Source organism: Protopterus annectens, chromosome 17.part0 (assembly GCF_019279795.1).
Source record: "Protopterus annectens isolate FY-2018-M chromosome 17.part0, PAN1.0, whole genome shotgun sequence".
In the NCBI taxonomy this organism is placed as follows: domain Eukaryota; kingdom Metazoa; phylum Chordata; order Ceratodontiformes; family Protopteridae; genus Protopterus; species Protopterus annectens.
This window is the reverse complement of record NC_056751.1, coordinates 148,226,783-148,232,782: the sequence shown is the minus strand read 5'-3', so window position 1 is coordinate 148,232,782 and position 6,000 is coordinate 148,226,783.

Sequence of the window (6,000 nt, the reverse complement as noted above, 5' to 3'; positions counted from 1 at the left end):
CAAGACATTCTATTTATCATTTAATTCAGTGTCAGCTTATTACACTATTAATTCATGGGTTCATAGGTTCATAGGTTTATACTAGGCTATCTGCCCTAGGGCATTTATAAGCCTAGCCAGAGTGTGTGTGGCTTTTGCCACCCCTTGGGATGAGCATACTATGCCCATATAGGGTTTAGTTTACTGTGCCTCTGTCCAGTAGTGACACAGGGATGACCCCCAGGATAAATCTATGATCCCCCATCCACTCGTCAAGATTTCTCTTGAAGAGAGTCAGTGATGGGCTCTGCCTAATATGGACTGGGATTCTGTTCCAGAGTGTAGGAAGCCTCTGGGTTATGAATCTGTCCCTCCAGCATGTCCTATTTATTTCTGTGTTGAGGTTCAAATCTCTTGCTCTCATGGCTCTGTTGGATTTTCTGAGGTGGAGTATGTCCATTAATTCTGGATTGGACATGGCCTTGTACGTCAGGCATAGATCACCTCTGAGTAGGTGGTATGCGACTGAATAGAGATGGAGTTTCTTCAGCCGGGCAGCATATCACATATGTTTGAGACCCTTTATCCTCTTGGTGAGGAACTTTTGGGATCTTTCCAACTGCTGCAGGTGTCGGGTAAGATACATCCAAAATGGAGCATTGTACTCAATTATGGGCCTGATAAGAGAAGAGTACAGGTGCACAATGACCTCTCTTGATCTAGATGTGAATCCCTTCATGATAAGGTGGGCAATATAGAAGGTCTTCCTAACCACCTTGGCAATGTGAGTGTCAAATGAGAGGTTACTGTCAACTTGGGTCCCTAGGTCCCTGATTACCTCTTCCATACATAATGGATTACCACCTATGTTGTAATTTGTGGGTACCTTGTTTTTCCCAAAGGCTATGACTATACATTTTTTGGCATTCAGTTTAAGGCCATGGCTCTGGCACCAATTATCCATTTCTATGAGGCCTCTCTGAAGGATGCTTGTGTCCGCTGGAGTATCAATTATGGTGCCCAGTTTGCAGTCATCTGCGAACTTTGTCAGCCACAATCCTCCTATGTTTGCTTGCACCTCGGAAAAATAAATGCCGAACAAGAGGGGTCCCAGGACTGAGCCCTGTGGGACACCGCTTGTGACTGGCTTAGAGTCTGACATGGCTCCAGCAATTCTGACCTTGTGGGTTCTGTCCTTGAGCCAGTTTGTAACCCATCTTGTGACATATGGGTTTACTTTTAAGCTGGTGAGTTTGTCTATGATGCCCAAGTGGGGTATTGTGTCGAAGGCTTTTGCAAGGTCAAGGTAGGCTGTGTGAACTGCCTTACCCTCATCAATGGCCTTAGTGACTGTTACAAAATAGTCGACCAGGTTCAAAAGGCAGGATCTGCCCTTGACAAAGCCAAATTGGGTAGGATCCAATGTCTGTAGGTCCCCAATGTCTTTGTTTATGAGTTCCATAATGATCCTTTCCATAGTTTTGCAGACCAGGCTCGTCAAGCTTATGGGGCGGTAATTTCCAGGGTCCGTAGAAGCACCTCCTTTGTGGAGTGGGACCACTGTTGCTGTACGCCACTCTTTGGGTACGTATCCTGTAGTAAGGCTAACATTAAACAGCAGCCTTATGTGCGGGTTTAGTTCCTCTTGGAGTTCATGTAGCACACAGCCCGGGACACCGTCCGGTCCCATTGATGCTGTGTTTTCAGCTTTGGAGAGGGCAGCTCTCACCTGGGCATCTGAGATGTTAGGGAGGCTACACTCTGTTGGGACAGATATTTCTCCTTTTGGGGGGGAGGGGGCAGAGAAATTTGCACTGAACCTGTCTGCCAGGGTGTTGGCAATGTCTGTGGGTTCAGTGTATTTTGTGTCATTTTGGACTAACTCTGAGCATATCTGGGAGTTTCCACCTAGGTTTCTAACATAGCTAAAGAAGGCCTTGTGATTGTCTTTTGTGATTTTTCTCTCAAAGTTGGCCTTGGATGATTTTATGAGTGATCGTAGTTTTTTGCTAGTACTGATCAGAGATGCCTTCCCTTTTAGGGATTTTGCTCTGTCATGTAGTAGCTTCCTCCTTCTGTTGTAAAGTTTGTTAATGGCTGGGGTCCACCAGACAGGGCGCCTGCCTTTGGGGGAATGGGTCTTGGTTTTATTAGGGATTGCATGATCCATGCATTCTTGAAGATGTCCATAGAAGGCATTTATAAAGGATTCAGCGGTGTGGGTTGTGGTTTCCACTGGCCCAGGGGCCTTGAAGGATAACACTTCAGTCTTAAGAAGTGTGAAGTCGGCTTTTGAGAAATTCTTCACTGTGGTCTTTTGTGCAGGGGGTGAGGGCGGGATGTGGATTTCCAGTGAGATTAATTTATGGTCAGATCTCACCAATGAGGGGTATACTTCCGGTGTGGAGCATTTTGTCCCCATGTTTGTGATGATCAGGTCTAGTATATTATCTCCTCTTGTGGGAGTGGTGACTAGTTGTTCCATCGCATTTGAGTTTATGAATTCTAGGAACCTTTGGGCTAGGGTGTTGGGGCTTGAGTAATGTTCCCAGTCTATGTTTGGGTAGTTGAAGTCTCCCAATATGATGGTATTTGGAGAGACATTCATACTCTCCAGTGTCTTCAGGAAGGCTGTGTGGGGTTCCTGAGTTTGAGAGGGTGGTCTGTAGCATGCTACAAACTGTAGGGCAGTTTTGCCTGTGGTTAGTTGCACCTGGATGGTCTCCGATGCTTTGTGCGTTGCCACTAACCTGGAGGTGTGGGTATCTTTGATGAATATGGATACTCCACCTCCTTTTGTTGTTCGGTCCAAGTTTTGGGGCCGGAAAGCATGATATGAGGTATAACCTGGTAGTACTGGGGTGCTCTCAGGAGCCTTGAACCAGGTTTCAGTCACTGCACAGACATCGATGTTTCCAATACTGAGGAGGGCTTTGAGAGCGTGCATCTTGAGGTTTAGACTTCTGGCATTGAGCAGCATTACCCTTAGTTTTTTTCACTTGCATTTTCTAGGGAGGTGGGTTTGTCTTTTGAGCCTTGTCTAAAAAAGGCACTATGGGAGTGGCAAGAGCCTTGGCCAATATCCGGAAGCCCAGAGGTGACAGGTGCAAGCCATCCCTTGCAAAGCAGCGTGGCTTGTCAAGCATGTCATTCCAAGCAGACAGACATTGGATCCCCTTAGAATGACACCAGTAATTAAGCCAATTGTTAAAGCTAATTATTTTGCCTTTGTACTGTGGCATCATTCTTGGTGAGGGTAAGATGCTGCTCAGGGTCAGGGTCATACCGGCCTGGGCTACATAACCAGAGAGCTCCTCTATGTCTCTTTTCATGTAGTCCAGGGAGGTACGTCTCAGGTCATTCACACCAGCATGGACAATGACTGAGTCATATTTGTACTTGCTTTGGAGTGACCTGAGTGCTTGTGTTGTGTGGCGGATTCTAGCGCCCGACAGGCAGCTTACTGTAACCTTTTCCTTGTTCAGTCTGGTGAGTGGGACGTCAGTGTGTCTGACTTTGGAGTCACCTATTACAAGTGTATCTGGCATGTTGTTTGGCCTTAAGGGCTGTGACTGTGTAGCACACTGACTTTGTGAACTATGTGTTGCATGTGCTATGTCTTGAGGTAGTGGTAGCTTGGGTGTCTGCTTTGGAGGCCCCTGTTGTTTTGGTAGATTTTTAATTAGAGCCTCCGAGTATGTTTTTGTGTGGTTATGTGTTTGGTTTGCAGTTGTGATAGGTCTATGTGAGACTGGGTTTGTGGTGTGCGTGGTTACCTTCTCCTCCTGACTGGTTTTGCCAGTACTGAGTTGAGAGAGCTCAGCCTCCAGTTTGGCTATATAGTTGCATCTCTCACATATATTTGTATTTGTTGGGAGGAGGAGACGGTTGTCTGTGTACATGAGGCAATTGTAACATTGCCTCAAGATTCCCAGGTTTACCAGCTGAACAGGAGAGGATGCCAGCAACTGACCCTTCGACATGCTAGAAAGTGTAAGGGATTGCTGTGTAACTGAGTCAGAAAGGACCTATAGGGAAATTTTTTAACTGTATTGTTTCTAGTTTGGATTGCAATTTCCTATTCATTTAAATGAGGTGTATCTGTTGTGCAAGTTACCTGTTGAATGAAGCTTCACACAGGTTTTGTGGCTTTTCTTGTAAGGTTTGTCTCTTGGCTGGTCATTTACTTCAGACATGAAATAAATTTACCCTTCTTTATATTGTTGGGAAGATTAGCGGTGGTATTTTAGCTATGTAGTGCAAGTTATATTTGCATACATTGATTTTATAGCTTAATTGTGTTTCTTAGTTAATTTTGTCTCATTTAATGTTTTTTTTTAAATTTGGATCCATTTCAATGGGTATAATTTTGCAGTTGACTGGTTGGATTTGTATTGCTTTATTTTAAAATGTTGTTATTTTGGTACATTTCTAATGGTTTGTTTGGTGTGGTCTGACTTTACATTGTTTGTATATAGTATGCAATGCCTGACTTTTCTTTGTGCAGTGGTATAAATGAGGCTGAACTAATGTGATTGTTTATGCAGTTAGAATATTAAGAAATGCACTGGAATTCATTAACATCTATATTAAGTGTAAACTAAGTGTACACTGTTTTGAGTGAATAGACAGCACAAGCATAGCTCACACCTTCTTCCTCTTAATTTTGGTTTTTCCACTGATAGGGATTCATAAAGGTTACCAGAAAGTGTAGACTACATGCACACTTAGTATAATCTTTCTGAGTGACAAGAAAGTGGAAAAAATGTGGTTGGGATATTCTTGAATACAGATCATGTACACTTAGTGTAGGTGTTATTGAATTTGGCCCATGGTTAATCACACACACTAGTGCTAAATGCTTAATACTGTGTAGTAGAGATAAAATGTCTGCACTGTGCCTCATAAAATATGACAAGTTCTTCCAAGCAAAACCAAAGTCCTGTCATTTAAGTAACTCCACATAAAGTACCTTTAATATAGTCTTATATTACTTGAAACTGCCTCTGTTGGTAGCTCTTTCTGGATTCTTCTGGCATGGCAATTGCCAGATTCTTCTAAAAGGTCTTTGTATACTTTGGTTGATTCTGTCTCCCAGCTGCACTGATCTGGACAACAACTTAACTTTCACAAAGGGCAAACAGTCTCTTATTGGACAAATGCCATTCAAAAACTCAATAAGCATGCCTGCCCCCACTAATACAGCTAGATAGATTTCTGTTATTAAAGAAACAGATACAACCTTAACAAAAACACTGACTTCGTTTAAAAAAAAAATCTCTCTGTTTGCAATGGATTTTTGTAACGGTGCTATAAACATTATTTATGCAACCATTCACCATTTTAGGTGACCTGTATTCTTTCGCATAGTGAGAACCACTGTGGTATGCTAATATATATACACATATATCTGTCTATATACACAAAACACTTAATCTTGCATGCCATTTACTAGAACTCCTATTTTGATGGGCAAAGCTGCTTCAATAAAACAATGAATTTACAAAGACAATCCAATTTCACTACTTAAGCATCATCATTTTCATCTGGAGACAGGTATTTTACATCCATGGAGATTTGTATACCACAAGTGTTTTTTACAGCACATTTGATTGAAAAAGTGTCATGTTTAAATGAAAACTAATTCGATCTAAACCTCAACTTGACTGATTTAGATTTGACTGAAAACTTTGTAATGACTGTTGGTGTTTTGGAGAGTAGGAATTACAGTGCTAATCAATGTGGATTGGCATTAGTTGCTTGCTAACGCCCATTTTTTTGTTGTACCTCAACGTCTAGAAGTTTGTGTCTGTGTGCCAGCTGTGATTCAGTGTGTGAAGAGTATTCCATTTTCTCTGCAGCTGTGCAACTGTGGATCTAGTTTATTTAAGCTGGATGGAGTGAAGCCATCCAAGTGGAGGGTACAGGGGGTTTGTCTACCCTACAAAAAAAAAACTTTTAGAGATATATTTAGTACATGTGACATTTTCAGCGAAATGTGTGTTAGAGTTATATGCCATT